At 42.6% G+C, this 16915-nt stretch overlaps 1 protein-coding gene across 11 annotated transcripts in view; it reads right to left on the minus strand.

The window, feature by feature from the left end:
- The window catches only part of FOXP1 (forkhead box P1), a 596348-nt gene that overhangs the window by 530710 nt on the left and 48723 nt on the right, over positions 1-16915 (minus strand). Inside the window, exon 1 of one of the 11 annotated variants that reach the window (XM_067755196.1) lies at positions 16018-16072. The exons of 9 other annotated variants lie outside the window; for them this stretch is intronic. The gene's annotated coding sequence lies outside the window, so the exon portion shown is untranslated. Of the gene's footprint in view, positions 1-15215; positions 15271-16017; positions 16073-16915 lie in introns of those variants that run through there. One more of the 11 variants, XM_067755197.1, reaches the window with a different exon arrangement.

Consider the following 16915-nt stretch of genomic DNA (forward strand, 5'->3'; position numbering starts at 1 on the left):
CGGCCCAGATTGGTTGTCAAGGTTAAATACAATTTATATAAAGATAGCAGGTGGCACTAGCGAACTTGAAGACTCCTACCATGACCCAGGATCTTTCTGGGCCAATGCCACCCCCTGTCAATCCTCCCGTGTCCTGGTATAAATTCATCAAACTACTGTGCAATGATGTCACATAGAAAGAAAGAAATACAACCCGTGACTCAGGCCCATCCACTATACACGTGTCTGACATTTGCACAAAGGGAGGATGTGGTGGTCACACGCAGGATGGGGCCTTCAGTAAAATCGAGAGAGACGCTGGCACAGTTTTCCTTCCAAATTCCCATGGGGTTTGCATTCTTCTCCATAGTATTCTGAGCAGTCACAGCGTTTGCACGTTTAATTTTCCCAAATTCAACTAAATGGGCTAAGCAGAAAGAGAAGGTGGATCAGAAGGTGACCCTTACGTGGCAACAGGGCTCACTGCAGACGTAATTAGCCAAGATGGGGTCCTACTGGAATGGAGGGGGGCCCCTAATCCAATAGGACCTGCATCCTCAGAGGGAACACCACGTGAAGATGAAGGAAGACATCAGGGCGATGCTTCTACAAGCCAAGGAGTGCCAATGATTGCCAGCAAACCACCAGAAGCCACATGAGGCGGCATCACACAGAATCCCCTTCCCAGCCCTTAGAAGGCACCAACCCAGCCAACACCAAGCCAGTCTTTCGGCCTCCAGGACTGGGAGACGATACACTTCTGTTGTTTGCGCTGAAGAAGGAAGGGAAAGTGGGAATGCAGCGGGGGAGAGGGAAGAGGTGATCCTTTAAGCAATGACTTCAGGAGGGCCGCCATGCCACACCAGGAGCTATACTTGTGCCAACCCCTACGGGATGATCCCACTGCCGGCCACGCCCCTTCCTTTTCCCCATCAGGCAAAGAAGGGATGTAACAAGGAGAACGACCAGCATCCTTCATCCTCTGCCTTGACTGATTAAGACCAGAGCTGACAGTGAAGGAGACAGAGAGCATCCACCGTGGGTATTTCTACTAAGACAACACCCGGCTGCAGTGGTGTGGGGAACAGGGAGGAGAGACGAAGAAAAGCTGAGGTCTGGGCGCTGTGAGCTGGGTAGGTGTGAGAGAGGAACTCAGGAGATGGTTCCAAACTGGATTCCATTTCCTGCCAAAAACAAGTTTCATTTAAGAATATAAACTAATTAATATCTGCAGGAAGAAAAAAATAAGACTAGAGGAATTACACTGGACTAAAGGAGTCTAAATCTTGGTACTCATTTGGATTCCATGGAATACCTTTTTAGTCTTAAAATAAATGTTCTTTTTTCTAAAAATAGCCGGTTCTGGGTTCTGACACTTGTAGGCCAAAAGAATTTTTTTCAGCAAAACTTTAAGAATGTATATCTCTGGGTAGCAGTGTCAACGCCGGTTTTTATTTTCTCCATTTAGCTAATTTACCTTTTCCAAGTTGCCTACCATGACTACTTTTTCTTTAAAATACAGATATACTTCTTGTGTCAATGCCACAAGTTCTCAAATGTTCTGACTTTATGGCACTCTTAGTGTCTTAGAAATTTTTTCATGGCATTCCTCCTCTCCCCACCTCCCCAGCCCAGGCCAAAGAAATGCCTAACAATTCCATTTATTAAGTAGTTAGGTCCAAGCAACTAGTATTAGACCTAACAACTTAGTACCTCTTTGGGGAAGAAATAAATCGAAAGGAAAAGTAGTTTTATTTCATTCTTAAACAACACAATATTTACTAATAGGGCCTATGTGCCTGTTGCAGAGTGCAGTTTCTCACACCTCGAAATGAGATTGGACACGGCCACCCTTGTCTTCTGTTCCATGTTGGTTTTCCAAATGGTACATTGCCTTTTATCACAGCATCTGCCACAAACTCAGCTATGCTAAAATACACACTGTCCATGGGAATACAACAAAATCTAACAATGAAACCGGGAATAACCTAGGAGTTTGCGCCGTGCCCAACAGATGCTGCGTTCTACTGTATTCCGCTGCGGCAGCCCTTAAGAGCTTGCAGCCCGGGGTACCTCAGCACATAGTTTGGGAACTGCCTCTTCGTACGTTCACACAGGCCTGTGTACACATACCTTTTAAGAGTTTACTAACCTTTTCCACACTAGCAAAATCAATGTTTTCATATTAAGCCAAGGAAGGTACACATTTTTTGAAAAAGGAGCCATCCTATCTGTCTGGTGCTTAACGATAATAGTTTTAATTCACAAACTGGCCCAAAAAGAAAGTTTAAACACAAAAGCACAGGTAACTGCAATGCAGAGAGAAGCAATTTACCTCACTTTAAGAAAAACAATAGTTCTAAAATTTTAGCAATTAAAGACCTCTCTCTTAAGCCAAGCTAGAGGTAAATATTTTTTGTTTGTTTGTTTTTGTTTGTTTTGGGTTTTTTTGCGTTATGCAGGCCTCTGTTGTGGCCTCTCCCATTGCAGAGCACAGGCTCCGGACGCGCAGGCTCAGCGACCATGGCTCACGGGCCCAGCCGCTCCGCGGTACGTGGGATCTTCCACGAACCCGTGTCCCCTGCATCGGCAGGCGGACTCTCAACCACTGCGCCACCAGGGAAGCCCTGGGTAAATATTTTAATTTGAGATTAATAAGCAGCAGCCACAATGCCAATAAATTATTTTCAGTAACACATTCAAATCAGTAGGAAGAGTCACATAATCGTTCTTCTTAAGATGAGTATTTTACTTTGGAGCGACATCCAGAGTCACCTTATGCATCTATTGAGATGATCATAGGGTTTTTCTCCTTCAATTTGTAAATACGGTGGATCACACTGATTGATCTGCGTATACTGAAGAATCCCTGCATTCCTGGGATAAACCCCACTTGATCATGGTGTATGATCCTTTCAGTGTGCTGTTGGATTCTGTTTGCTAGTATTTTGTTGAGGATTTTTGCATCTATATTCATCAGTGATGTTGGTCTGTAATTTTCTTTTTTTGTAGTATCTTCGTCTGGTTTTGGTATCAGGGTGATGGTGGCTTCCTAGAATGAGTCTGGGAGTGTTCCTTCCTCTGCTATATTTTGCAAGAGGTTGAGAAGGATAGGTGTTAGCTCTTCTCTAAATGTTTGATAGAATTCGCCTGTGAAGCCATCTGGTCCTGGACTTTTGTTTGTTGGAAGATTTTTAACCACAGCTTCAATTTCAGTGTTTGTAATTGGTCTGATCATATTTTCTATTTCTTCCCGGTTTAGTCTTAGAAGGTTGTACTTTTCTAAGAATTTGTCCATTTCTTCCAGGTCGTCCGTTTTATTGGCATAGAGTTGCTTGTAGTAATCTCTCACGATCCTTTGTATTTCTGCGGTGTCAGTTGTTACTTCTCCTTTTTCATTTATAATTCTGTTGATTTGAGTCTTCTCCCTTTTTTTCCTGATGAGTCTGGCTAATGGTTTATCAACTTTATCTTCTCAAAGAACCAGCTTTTAGTTTTATTGATTTTTGCTACTGTTTCATTTCTTTTTCATTTATTTCTGATCTGATCTTTATGATTTCTTTCCTTCTGCTAACTTTGGGGGTTTTTTGTTCTTCTTTCTCTAATTGCTTTAGGTGTAAGGTTAGGTTGTTTAAGATTTTTCTTGTTTTTTGAGGTAGAATTGTAGTGCTAAGAACCGCTTTTGCTGCATCTCATAGGTTTTGGGTCATCATATTTTCACTGTCATTTGTTTCTGGGTATTTTTTGATTTCCTCTTTGATTTCTTCAGTGACCTCTTGGTTGTTTAGTAGAGTATTGTTTTGGCTCCATGTTTTTGTATTTTTTACAGTTTTCTTTCTGTAATTGATATCTAGTCTCATAGAGTTGTGGTCAGAAAAGATGCTTGATACAATTTCAACTTTCTTAAATTTACCGAGGTTTCATTTGTGACCCAAGATGTGATCTCTCCTGGAGAATGTCCCATGAGCACTTGAGAAGACAGTGTATTCTGTTGTTTCTGGATGGAACATCCTATAAATATCAATTAAGTCCATCTGGTCTAATATGTCATTTGAAGCTTGTGTTCCCTTATTAATTTTTTGTCTGGATGATCTGTCCATTGGTGAAAGTGGGGTGTTAAAGTTGCCTACTATGATTGTGTTACTGTCCATTTCCCCTTTTATGGTTGTTAGCATTTGCCTTATGTATTGAGGTGCTCCTATGTTGGGTGCATAGATATTTACAACTATAATATCTTCTTCTTGGATTGAGCCCTTGATCATTATGTAGTGTTCTTCCTCATCTCTTATAATTGTCTTTATTTTAAAGTCTATTTTGTCTGATATGAGTATTGCTACTCCAGCTTTCTTCTGATTTCCATTTGCATGGAATATCTTTTTCCATCCCCTCACTTTCAGTCTGCATGTGTCCCTAGGTCTGAAGTGGGTCTCTTGTAGACAGCATATATACAGGTCTTGTTTTTGTATCCATTTAGCCAGTCTGTGTCTTTTGGTTGGGGCATTTAATCCAAAGTAGACATACAGATTGCCAACAAACACATGAAAAGGTGCTCAACATCACTAATCATTCGAGAATGCAAATCAAAACCACAATGAGGTATCACCTCACACCAGTCAGAATGGCCATCATCAAAAAATCTAGAAGCAATAAATGCTGGAGAGGGTGTGGAGAAAAGGGAACCCTCTTGCATCTTTGCTGGGAATGTAAATTGATACAGCCACTACGGAGAACAGTATGGAGGTTCCTCAAAAAACTAAAAATAGAGCTACCATATGACCCAGCAATCCCACTACTGGGCATATACCCTGAGAAAACCATAATTCAAAAAGAGTCATGCACTACAATGTTCACTACAGCACTATTTACAATAGCCAGGACATGGAAGCAACCTAAATGTCCATCAACAGATGAATGGATAAAGAAGATGTGGCACATATATACAATAGAATACTACTCAGCCATAAACAGGAACTAAACTGAGTTATTTGTAATGAGGTGAATGGACCTATAGTCTGTCATACAGAGTGAAGTAAGTCAGAAAGAGAAAAACAAATACCGTATGCTAATGCACATATATGGAATCTAAAAAAACAAAATGGTACCGATGAACCTAGTGGCAGGGCAGGAATAAAGACGCAGACATAGAGAACGGACTTGACGACACACGAGGGGAAGGGTAAGCTGGGACGAAGTGGGAGAGTAGCACTGACGTATATACACAACCAAAGGTAAAATGGATGACTAGTTGGAAGGTGCTGCATAGCACAGGGAGATCAGCTCGGTGCTTTGTGACCACCTAGAGGGGTGGGATAGGGAGGGTGGGAGGGAGGCTCAAGAGGGAGGGGATATGGGGATATATGTATACGTATAGCTGACTCACTTTGTTGTACAGGAGAAACTAACACAACAGTGTAAAGCAATTATACTCCAATACAGATATTAAAAAAAAAAAGTCACCTTAGGTGACATTCTAAATTCATGACTTGCCAACTTTTCTAATTATATGTTTTCCTTTTTTTTGTTTTTGTCTTTTCTAGTTGTACTTTTCCATGTAAACATGTGTAGAAATTGTATGGCGTGAATGATTCAAGATCAAGCTAAAGGTATGGGTTCAGTGACAGCAGGACCTGAACTGACTCAGATATGACTGAATTGTGAGTCAAGCTGGACTAGATCCCCTTTCAAGCTTAATTCCTTCCCTCACCCCTATTTAATAACTCTGCCAACTCGGAGGGCGGGCCCAGCAGCAAGGAAAACCCACAAGGCTGAGAGACATGTAGCTCGCTTGGATTCCTTAACTCATCATAGATATGGACGAATGTGTCCATGTAACTTTGGGGGAAAAATTAATTATGTTGCCAATCAACAAACAGCAACACAAAATAACACTGTGGAAACAGGACAAACAGAAAAAAAAAAAAAAACCCTAAACAGGAAACAATTTCAACTCGCTGTCCAGCCAGAAACAAATGTTTTAAAGAGAGAATGAATGACCTTCCAGGTGCATGAAAAACTCCATCAAGTTTTACACCTTGGCGGGACCAGAGAGGCCTGGTGTGCTCTGTCCTAACTTCACTGTGTGTCTAACAGGAGTTAATTTTAACTTGCTGGCAAATGCAAATACATTAAAAAAAAAAAAAAAAAAGCAAGCCAATTAAGACACAAGTGTTTAAAGACACAAAGAGTAATTACAAATGTATTATTCATACCTAATTTACAAGATGAACTTCTTTCCGTAAAATATTAAACTGTTTACATGCAGGCTGCGAAGACAATTTTCAAACTGTTCAGGTCCCGCTACAAAGCAATGACTATTAGCAACGCCAACAGCTTCTGGCTGACTTACAGTGTGGATGAGGCGGTAATCAGAAAATGTTTGACCTCAAGATATCTACTTGACCCCAGAGAAATGCAGACTCGCCTGCTATAAAATCCTAAACAATGGGGCAGACAAGGTCACAAGGTCAGCACGAGTATTAACAGGTCACCGTTCGGCCCACTTGGGAGCAATTACTTCCAGTCATGGCTAAGTGGACACTTGATTGAATACCACTAAGACAGCTCACATCCCACGGATAACAATCCTCACAGCCATTAAGAATTAAAGCCCCCATGATTCAGCCTTTATTACTCAAATGAACCTAATTCTTCCATAAAAAACTCTTGGTATATGCCTGATGCAAGGTCTAAATTGAAATGCCACCTCATTAAACAATAATATCTAATTTTATCTAAATGAATTTTCATGAAAGTGCGCCACACAGCTCAGGAATTTTTAAAATGAATTATCACAAGTGATACATAATTTCACCAAAACTGGGGCAGAAAAAAAAAATAGCTTTAGGAATAAAAGGAAATATCAATGTTGAATGAAACACTTTATTCTGCCATAGCTAGAGACAGGGACAGAGCATGTCAGCTGCCACGAAACACGGATCGCCTATTTTAAGAAAAATCTTAATTTTCACTAATGTCAGGAAAAAAAAAACGAACCCACCAATGATGGAGGGAACTTTAAAAATTATATAAAGATTTTAGGTCCTTGTTCTAAACCAACTGGATCTGCGGTCCTAGGAAATCATATTATTTTAAAACTCCCAAGTGATTCTCACCCACAATCACGTTTGAGAGCCCTGGCACATAACAGGAACAAAGTCTCACCTCATGGACAAGGTTACAAAATGCCATCCTCCTTCCTTTATAGTCGCCCCCATGATTCTGAGGCCCTTACATTTCTTTTTATCATCACCTTCTACTTATGTCAAGTGATGATTTTCTCATTACAAGAATAAATGTAATTGTTTCCCTTTAATGTAAAATGATTTACTTTTTAAAAAAGATGGGGCATATATATACAGTGGAATATTACTCAGCCATAAAAAAGAACGAAATAATGCCATTTGCAGCAACACGGATGGACCTAGAGATTCTCATATTAAGTAAGTCAGAGAAAGACAAATATCGTATGACATCAATTATATGTGGAATCTAAAAACATGATAGAAATGAACTTATAAAACAGAAACACAGAAGTAGAAAACAAACTTATGGTTACCAAAGGGGATGGGAGGGGGAGAGATAAATTAGGAGTTTGGGATTAAGAGATACATACTACTCTATATAAAACAGATAAAAACAACAAGGACCTACTGTATAGCACAGGGAACTATATTCAATATCTTGCAATAACTATCACGGGAAAGAATCTGAAAAAGAATATACATACATATGTATAAGTGAATCACTTTGCTGTACACTCAAAACTAACAACATGGTAAATGAACTATACCTCAACAACAACAAAAAATCAGGTACTAAAAGAAACTACTGATATCGCTTTAAACAGTGAGTACTGGCAGTATTTGACGTCAGTCGACATAAGGACCAAATGTAGGGTGACAGTGACACACGATGAGCTAAGAAGTACAGGGCCAGCCCTTTCCTTCTGGGTCATATAGATCCCATAAATATGCACACGAAGTAAGAATCCAGGGTTTAGGCCCAAATCTGTCCCTCAGCTGACAAGGTGGACGTTCTCTGCCAGGGAAATCTTGAAACCTAGGTCAAGAGATACAAATGACCCCTGCTGAAACGTACAGTTATTAACAGTCTAAATACAAGTTACATGTCATATAGGGACCCATAAGGAATAAAACTGGGGAGAAATTAATACAGTAAGGGAATTCCATCCAAAGCAGAAATGCGGCTCTAAGAAGCAAATGAATCACTTTAGGGTCTTATATTTTAATCAATATTTATTTAAAAACCCTGAATGTGGCACCGTGGTCATATACAGCCTCACCCCTACGCCTCAGTCACCCCACCCATGCATTTGTGTGAATCAGAAGAGTTCCCCTCTGGGGGAAGGTAGGTCTGCAAGACCAGATGAGCAGAAGAACTATAGGTTCCATTTTTTTAAAGGCACCTCTTTTTCTAGGCTGACACAGACAGGGGCCAGGGCCTAACAACAGCAAAGGCAGGCTTCCAGCTCTTAGGGCACACTCAGGCAGTAAAAAATCCCAGTTTCACACCAGGGAAGCCCAACGGAAGACTAACAGGCAATTTATGACTGCTGGACAACTTTTTAAGAAATTTATGTATGTATGCATGTATGTCTGCGTTGGGTCTTGATTGCTGCACGCGGGCTTTCTCTAGTTGTGGCGAGCAGGGGGGCTACTCTTTGTTGCGGTGCACTGGCTTCTCATTGTGGTGGCTTCTCCTGCTGCGGAGCATGGGCTCTAGGACACACAGGCTTCAGTAGTTGTGGCACGCGGGCTCAGCAGTTGTGGCTCACAGGCTCTAGAGCGCAGGCTCAGTAGTTGTGGTGCACGGGCTTAGTTGCTCTGCAGCATGTGGGATCTTCCCGGACCAGGGATCGAACCCGTGTCCCCTGCATTGGCAGGCGGATTCTTAACCACTGCTCCACCAGGGAAGTCCCTGGACACCTTTCCACAAGTAAAGATTTGTTATATTAACAACGGCTAATGATTCTCTCCAGGATCACTAGGAAGACCTGCTGGCTGGAAACAAAGACACAGTCCCTGCCTTCCAGAAGCTCGGCCTCACCCAGCAGATTGGAAAGAATCCTGTTCTGATGATCTGCTCCTAAGCTGAGTGACCTTCGTCATGTCCTTAACCAATGAAGACCTTGAACGTCCATATCCAAGCTGGAGATTCAACAAGATGAGCTCACCCAGAAGCACAGATTATGCTCAAAGCCATAAACAAAGCACAAGAGCTCAAGCTCTATACAGACCTGGCTTCAAGTCCAACCCCAGCCATGAATAATAGGAAAGTAGTGGAGAGTAACCAGAATCCAGGTCACTCTGCTCCTTTCCTTTGAGGCTAATGAGGAAAAGGCCTTACCACAGTACAATTAAACATAATTTCTGTTTTCATGAGAGGACCATCCATGCAACAGGGGGAAGACACAAACAGAAAAAAAAAAAAAAAGCTTGTGTTATGTGAGGTCCATCCTTTAACAAAAGATCCATCATGGAATGCCAAGGGAAGCCTGCTGTTGAAGACTCCAAAAACTACCCTGACTTTGAAACAGTTCATCCTGTACTGCCTACACTTTGATTTCAAATAAACTCGTTTCCTTTTAAATTACAGCTTGCCACACTCACTGGCTCACTGTCCCAGCTTTTCTTAATTTGCCAAGGGCATTTCTGCCAAAATGATACAAAGTATGGATCATTCAAAGAGAAAGACCACGGTGTTTTCAGGACTTTGAGATGCCAGAAAAAAAAGAAAAAAAGCAAAAGGACTTTGTGCAGAGATTTGTTTAAAAAAAAAATTCTCACACACCTAAAAATGCAGATCCCCAACAATGCACGCGCTGCTGTGGTTTCTTTTTTGTTCTCTTTATAAAAACATGTTTGTGCTTACACCCCCCGGGCACTCGTTCCGTGTTAAATAAAAACAACTCTGGTAAATTGCTGACGAACAGGTAATACAAGTAGAAAGAATTCCCTTAACTTTCAAACTCTCAGCTCAGGGGAAAAGCAGAAGCTGAAGTAAAAGATGTCCCCAAAGTCGTCCGGTAAACACGCTTTCCTGAAGAGAACATGAAACGCATAGCAAAGCAGACACTTAACTAATTTTAAATGCCTAATTATATACCGCCTGAACAGAATTATCAAGAGACTTGATTGACTTCTACACAGCTGTGATTGCCACCAAGCAAACCCAGAGAAATAATTAATAATGTTTGACCTTCTAATGTCCTCAAAAATTATTCACAATATAGAAGTATGTGGACCGCTGGCATTCCATTCCAATATTGTCAGGGAACGCGGAGGTCACAGATTAATTTGAAGTTAGTGACTCAGACTCATTTGCCCTGATTTATGGAGAGGATACAATTTGAAGAAACACTTAAATTGGACAAACAAAATTATATGAGGGTTGACTACCTGAATAAGAAAAAGGAAGAAGAACAGGGTAAGCAGACACACAGAAACGTGTGTGGTACTTATGATCGCTTACCCCCACGAAATAGGAATTAAAAAAATTCCGGCCTGAAGGTGGAGGGCTTAGGTGTCAAAGACAGACGAGGCAGTGCTCTTTACAAGCTGTTTTCTAAGACAGTCTTCCAGTCTTAAGTATCTCCAACAAATGGTGATTGTGAAATGTGTAACTAAGCAGTGCTGAGCTAAGAGACATTCCTGGTTTTGAAAGAGAATGCCATATAAGGCGAAACTTTGCCCCACGTGTAATTATAAGACACAACTTACATTTTAATACAGGAGGCTTTTCTGCGACTGCTAGGAAGGAAACCAAAAACCAAACCTCCCAACATCAGACTCTACAGGTTGGAAAACGAGCCCTCCTCCCTCACAGCCTAACGACTGGAGCTGTAGGCTGAAGTGACTTTTAGCTTTTAATGACCAAATTACAGTTTTCGTCCTTAATTTACCAGAGCCTGTTAGTATGAGTCAATACTTCATACACGTATGAGCCAAAACAATGCTCTCTTCACATTTAGATTTAAAGTACATCCGAGATCGAAAGAAAGAACACATGTGGATATTATCTTACCCAAGTCTCTTCTGCCCTCTGGAAAACTTCATCCAACTCCCTATCTGAAGGGGAACTGACAGACCAGAGGTCATCATTTACGAGGTAATTTCTCACGAAATCAGTACTTACTACGTTGCACAAACTGTGAGAAGCCCTTTATGATAAGCATTACCTCACTGAACTATCATGACAACCAAACAAAGCAGGTGTGTCGATTATTCCAGTTTTACAACAGAAAAACTAAGATGAAGTAATTCAGCTAAAAGTTGCTGTACATTAACAGGATTGGGATTTGAACCCAGGGCCATGTGATTCCAGGCTGTGTGTAAGGCCGGATCAAACACTCAAGAAAGGCCCACCATCCAGGAAGGTAGAAAGAAAAAGGGCTGAGATAATAACTTAGCCTACTTTTGCCATTCTGTCCGCAAACCAGCCCGAAGTGAACACATGAAAACAGATGGTAACTTTTTAATCAAGACTTTCCTACGATGCAATTTACACAGCACTGCTGAAACTTGTCCTTCATTTCCTTAGTTTAACTCTTGAGTTCAGGTGTGAATAAAACCTTTGTTCTTTGGTTCCACTATCTCCACCTCTGAAGAGAGACACACATAAATAAACAGCATTTCTTCCGGGGCCCAGAGCTCAATGCAAGGCAAAGCAAGAGACAGACAGCCGTTCAAATCCAGGCTTAGGATTCAATTCTTGAACTCTGCGGAGGTGGGATTTACAAAGCCATCACTTCTCAAGGTCACCTGGGAAGGGCCTGCTGCTTAACCACTGGCCTGGGCAGCTGCCTGGCCAGCCACTTTCAGCAAGGAGCCACTAGGCTAACCTGCCTGGTTCCAGCTCCAGCTGCGAACCGCTAATGTTCAAAGGGGAAGAAACTGGAACCCTCAACAGGAAAAGCGCTCAGAGCAATACATTTTCAGCCTGCCCTGGTGTGAACAGGGGCGCTCTGCTTGAGGAATGACTTGGCCAAAAAGACAGGGGGAAAAGAAAAGAAAATCAAAAAGAGAAAGTAGGGAAAGAGAAAGAGCATAGAAAAGAGAGAGAGGAAGGAAGGGAGGGAGGGAAGGAGGAAGAAAGGAAGGAAAAAGAACAGAAAAGGAAGGGAGAGAGGGAGGGAGGAAGGAAAAAGAAAAAAGAAAAAGAAGGGAGGGAGAGAGGAAGAAAGAAAGGAAAAAGAAAAGAGAAAAAGAAGGAAGGAAGGGAGGGAGGGAGAGAGGAAGAAAGGAAGGAAAAAGAAAAAGAAGGAAGGGAGGGAGGGAGGGAGGAAGAAAGGCAAGAAAAAGAAAAGGAAAGGAAAGAAGGAAGGGAGGGAGGGAGGGAAAGAAAGAGAAAGAAAGAAGCAAAGAAGCGAAGATGCAAAACAGGAAGGAAGGAAGGAAGGAAGGAAGGCCGGGGGAAGGAGGGAGGGACACTGCCTTGTTAGGAAAGAAACAGTAATAAATTATACACAATTTTCTCAGGACATTGCATATTCTTTTGCTTCCCTGTCTAACTGCAGGGTTATCTCCAACACGATCATTTAGGAGGAAAATGCACGTTCTGAAGAGCGCGTTCTGAAGAGGTAAAGGTGACAATTCCAAGCCACAGGTATCTGGGATGGGCCAACAAGTTGGACCCCACATGGAAAGGGCTTGACTGGGAATGGACGTGTGTGGAGGAGGACAGATGACCCAGTATTTGCTATGACTCTACCTGATTGTGCAGGTAAATGCAGGACACGTGAAATTTACAGCCCAACTCTTCACTTTCTGCACTCTGGGATTTCAGAACACTACACAGAAAGAGACAGTCATTTACGTGACTTCCACGTGATCAATTCTACCTTCCCTTTTTTTTTTTTTTTTTTTTTGCGGTACGCGGGCCTCTCACTGTTGTGACCTCTCCCGTTGCGGAGCACAGGCTCCGGACGCGCAGGCTCAGCGGCCATGGCTCACGGGCCCAGCCGCTCCGCGGCATGTGGGATCTTCCCGGACCGGGGCACGAACCCGTGTCCCCTGCATCAGCAGGCGGACTCTCAACCACTGCGCCACCAGGGAAGCCCTACCTTCCCTTTTATTTCTTTACTTTTATGAAGTCTCAGGTGCTACAGGATTCCAAAGAATTTACAGGCAGCCGTCTTAGTTCCCTCTCCTGCAAAGTCTCCTTCCCCAACTCCCTCCCGGCATGGTAAAGAAACTATTAATGCCGCCAGGCAAACACCAACAGGTGGACGGTCCCACAACCAAATCCGCTCACTGGCTGCCTAGCACCCTTTTTTTTTTTTTAACCCAATAGTGTTGGCAAGACAGGTCCTAGCTGAATGATTTTTTTAAAGGAATTGATTTGCTGTCAGCCTGAGTTTTGAAGGGAGGAAGTCTACAAGTACACCTACAGGAATTCCCCGGTGGTCCAGTGGTTAGGATTCCGCACTTCCACTGCAGGGGGCATAGGTTCGATCCCTGGTCCGGGAACTAAGATCCTGCATGCTGCGCGTCACCACCAAAAAAAAAGTACATCTATAAAAATAACTTGCTTATTAAAACTCTCAAAGGTGCCAAAATCTCCTCCCAGTTCATACCTCACTGTGCTGGGAGGATGAAAAAAAAAAAAAAGGTGGGGCACTTTTTTTTTTTTTTAACTGAATTTGGCAGGAAAAATAAAGGGAAGCTACTTCTCCCAGCTCCCCACCTGCTCCACCCTTCTCTTGCACCCAGAGAGAGAACAGAAAAGTGCCTTAAGCAACAACTAAGTTCACACCAGCCATCTCAACCGCGTATCTAGCAATAATTTCACTCTGTGTTTCTAAGCATAAAGTTTCAGGGGAGAGGGATGTTCTGAGATGTACATTCTTCATTCCTGAAGGAAACAAAAATGAGTCATATCTAAACAATTCCAATCAAAGCACAGGACCCTGGCAATACATTTTGCTTGTGTAACAACCGAAAGAGTTTAGAATCTACTAGAAGTTAAGGTTACCATACCAGTTTTCAGAAACACTTTGACAGCAGCCAGTGAGAACTCAACTGCTACAAACATATTTTCACTTTTCATGACATGACATAAAGATACAACACTGTGTCGATATTTCATAAATGTTCACTGGGCAAGATGCGTTCCAAAGGTATGTACATTCTATGAGCACTTTCAAATCCATCCCCCTTTCCAACTCTTTCATTCTGCAGAATGATTTGTGTGTGTGTGTGTGTGATGTTTTCTAGGAGACAATAGCATGGGCTGGGAAGATACGTAAAACAGCTTCCAGATAAATTTTAATATCAGTCTTATTCTTTTTTTTAATGAATAATGGAAGTCTTCAGTGAATATGAAGTGATTCTCCAAAGATTCAAGAAATATGAGAAATCACAGAAGCCCCAATTTCCTTATTTCAAACTCACCTTGCTCAAAACAGTAGTTATAACCCATAATGAATAGAAGAAAAGCCCTAACGCTCAGTGCCATGCGAAGGCCAAGTGTTCTAAAATGAGAAGAACATGATTATTTATCTCTACGACCACAACGCTTTACTCTAAAGGTAGCTGAAACAGCCCAACAGCTTTCTCTTAAAGGCAGCAATTCTCAAAATTTGGTGTGGACAACATTCACCATCTGGCGAGCTTAATTTAAAATGCAGATACTAGGTGCAATGTCTAGAGAAGCAGATACAGCAGGTATGGGATGGGGTCAGGGGAGCTCCATTTGAACAACGGTATATAAGGGATTCTGACATACACCCTGGAATGTACTGTATTCAAAGTTCCATCAGGGCCAGGGACCAGACTCCAACTGTCACTTTTCTACGTTGTGGTTTTATCTGTCTCATTCCCATTACTCAGTCTATGTCTTTTTTTTTTATCTTTTTTTTTTTTGGCAAACCTAAGTGAAAAGTATGAATATTTCCTGAATGGAGCCGACGCTTGTGAGCCAGAGCTGACGGGTTTGGGACACATACACGGCCCAAGCTGGGCCAATCAGATGCATTAAATTCTTCCCCTGTGAACCTGGTCTAAGATTCAGTGAAATCACATTGTTTTCAAGCTTAACTCATACAAAGGCAACTACCAGTGCTTGGAGGAGGAACCGGGGGAAGAGAAAGCATGTTTATTAATAGTGCAAATTATGAGCAAATGCCCTGAAGCAACAGAAGCTGGAGAGCTGATGTTCCCTTAGCAGGTCTCTGTTCCCACATGCCCCACAGACGCCGAGCATCTCTCCTCACTTACCAGTGATTTCCAGGACCGCCAAAGGAAATTTGAACCATAAGCAATTTTCACCTGATGTGCTGACTTCAGAACCTCAACTCCAGGTAAAGTGCAATAGCATTAGATAAGAACATAACAGGCTCACTGAGAAACTGGGGCCAGCAGGTCGTGGCCTGAGAAGCAGTGAGGGAGTCTACAGAGAGAACAGAGCAAAGCAGATGCACAGCGAGAAACACAGATGAGAAAAAAAAGAGGATGTGCCTGATAATTCTACTTCCGGGTTCTGCTCCCTTCACACAGACAGCATCCCAGGGTGATTCCAGGATCTTTCCAATAACCACCACGCCTCCCTCTCCCCTTGGCTTGTCTGCTAGCTACCTGCAACACCAAGACTCCTAGCAAGAACGCTGAGTACACAGACATAAATAAGACAGAATCCTCATCCTCCAAGTCTCGGGAACTGAGGGTGACCCTTGGGGGCAGTCATAATGGGCCATTTGCAGACTATCTGTCAAGCCAGTCTGCAGGGAGAGCAAGAAAACGCACAGCCGAGACACAATGAGACACAAGAGGAGTGACACAAGGAGAGAAAGATGTCTTGTTTCCTGAGGTCCCCAGTTCCCCATTTTTCCCATATATTCCATGACACAACTCTAAATCATTCCAACACATTCCCCTCTGTTCCTTAAAACCAAATAAGCCTTCCAAGTATTATTTTTAAAATATTTTAGGCCAAAGAAGGAAAGTTTCTGGACTCTGAATAATTCAGATGCAACCGAGGAATTGCAAAAGAATGTAATTCACCACCCTTATCATCCCTTACCCAACTGCTGAGACGATCAGCGTCTCCACCGCCACCATCACCCTGGTTGGCTACTGGCAGAGACTTCTTTGGAGACACTTTCATTTTTCATACTTAACAGAGTCCAAACGACTTAGAATGGAAACAGTACTGAAGTCAAAAGGACTCTTTTCTCAACTACAGAGTGAATCATAAACAAAGAGCTTCCATTAATCACGTAAGCACTTCTAAATTATTTCTTTTCTTTCTCCTTCCTTTTATTTATTAATTAAATATTTTGGGGGGGGGAGGGGATGTTGCTCCGTCTTAGAAGAGTGCAGAAAACAGCTTCCAGAGGAAGTTTGTGTGTGAAGCATGGGTGTCTGAGAAATGAACTGAATCCTAGCAGAGGCACAACGAAGCTATCTGCCCGCTATGGGAAAGGTTCTACGGTCCCATGTAACACGTCCTTGATGTGTCATCAAGCAAACCCATGGTGATGATGGAGCATCTATGAGAGTGACAGAGGATGGAACAGGAGGAGAGGCCCTCGCGTATGCCACCCCGTTTTCCCCAAGAGCAGCACATGTGATCAGGAAGGAAGCATGATGGTCACGCAGATAGAAAAGTGACTTGCCTCCCCCACGGCCTCTGCCTCTTGCCCGCCTGAGCAATGGAGAGATGGTCCACGGACGTGAGACGCAGAGCAGGAAAGGCCAGCACAGCACTGAGTCTGAGCCAGAGAAAGACCTCTAAATGGAAGGCACCCCTGATGTCTGAACTTCCCTGAAGGTGCTAACCAAGTTCTGGGCAGTAAATTAAACAAAGAGGCTCTAAAAAATAGTCACTGCAGAGGGTTTAAATGGTACACAGCCAACCAGCCGGTCAAAAGACGGATGATAAGGGGAGAGCACTGCAGTCAGCAAGGCGGACTTGGTTC

The sequence above is a fragment of the Pseudorca crassidens genome, chromosome 10 (assembly GCF_039906515.1).
Source record: "Pseudorca crassidens isolate mPseCra1 chromosome 10, mPseCra1.hap1, whole genome shotgun sequence".
Taxonomy (NCBI): Eukaryota; Metazoa; Chordata; class Mammalia; order Artiodactyla; family Delphinidae; genus Pseudorca; species Pseudorca crassidens.